Source organism: Monodelphis domestica, chromosome 5 (genome assembly GCF_027887165.1).
Source record: "Monodelphis domestica isolate mMonDom1 chromosome 5, mMonDom1.pri, whole genome shotgun sequence".
Taxonomy (NCBI): Eukaryota; Metazoa; Chordata; class Mammalia; order Didelphimorphia; family Didelphidae; genus Monodelphis; species Monodelphis domestica.
In genome coordinates, this window is record NC_077231.1 from 66053105 (window position 1) to 66054547 (window position 1443).

The 1443-nt window shown below is 38.9% G+C and overlaps 1 non-coding gene across 1 annotated transcript; it reads left to right on the plus strand.

Annotated features, from left to right (window-relative positions):
• Positions 1–251: 251 nt before the first annotated feature.
• On the plus strand, positions 252–355 carry LOC130454857 (U6 spliceosomal RNA). The gene has a single exon (XR_008912645.1). It is a non-coding gene; the product is annotated as a U6 spliceosomal RNA (small nuclear RNA).
• Positions 356–1443: the final 1088 nt, after the last annotated feature.

Below are 1443 nucleotides of genomic sequence, written 5' to 3' on the forward strand. Positions count from 1 at the left end.
AAGTGCCATGGGAATTTAGAGGGGAAGGTTCAGATAATCATAGAACCACAGAATTTCAAAATTTGAAGGGATTTCAATCATTATATACTCAAAACAATATCTGAAAAAGAAATCACTAAAATATAGCTAATCGATTTTATCTGGCATTTTTAGAAGAGCTTCAATAAGAGAGAACCCAAGTTAACCTATTCTACTTTTGTTAAATTTTTCTTGCATTAAGTTTAAATTTTTATCTGTAAAACTTTCATTTAGTGCTTGCTTTGGCAGCACATATACTAAAATTAGAATGATACAGAGATTAACATGGCCCCTGCACAAGGATTACATGCAAATTTGTGAAGCATTCCATATTTTTTGTCCCACTATAACCCAGAACTATACCCTGTGAGACCAGTCAAGGACACCAAGGTCCTGGTGCCCCCTTGCTCCAAACCTCCACAAAAGGGACCTCATGTCCTTTCAGATGCTTCTTGAGGTTTCTTTGTGGAGAAAAATCAGCATAGTTTGAGTTCTGATTCATTGCAGTCACAAATGGCAACCCTAGAAATGAGATATATTCATAATCTATTTCCCAGACACTGTGACTGTAAGACCAGACAGACTTATGATTCTACAAATATGGCACAGATGGGGACTGGGGCTTGTCTGGAGTTAGGAAACTCTGAATTCAAATCCTTATTTAGATACTTCCTAGCTGTGGGACCCTGGGTAAGTCTCTTAACCCCACTGCCTAGCCACTGATTATAAGGTGGAAGGTAAGGGTTTTCATAAAGAAAAGAAAAAGAGAGAAAGAAAAAGGAAGGAAGGAAGGAAGGAAGGAAGGAAGGAAGGAAGGAAGGAAGGAAGGAAGGAAGGAAGGAAGGAAGGAAGGAAGGAAGGAAGGAAGGAAGGAAGGAAGGAAGGAAGGAAGGAAGGAAGGAGGGAAGGAGTGAAAGAAGGAAGGAAGGAAGGAAGGAAGGAAGGAAGGAAGGGAGAGAAGAAAGAAAGAAAGAAAGAAAGAAAGAAAGAAAGAAAGAAAGAAAGAAAGAAAGAAAGAAAGAAAGAAAGAAAGAAAGAAAGAAAGAAAGAAAGAAAGAAAGAAAGAAAGAAAGAAAGAGAAAGAAAGAAAGAGAAAGAAAAAGAAAGAAAGGAAGGAAGGAAGGAAGGAAGGAAGGAAGGAAGGAAGGAAGGAAGGAAGGAAGGAAGGAAGGAAGAAAGGAAGAAAAGAAGCTGGAAAGACATCCATGTTCAGGGCTGGGCTGTTCCAACCTGGTAAAAATGATAACACTTCCCCAAATTAGTTTACAGCTTGAATTTCCATACCAACCAAACAACCTAGGGGCTACTTAAAAAATAAGAAAACACTCATTGGGGGAACAAAAGGAAAAGATTTCAAGGGAAATAATGAAAATGAAAGCAACAGTAGGAAGGCAAAGGGGTGTCTGAGGATAGGTTGTGTCCCCC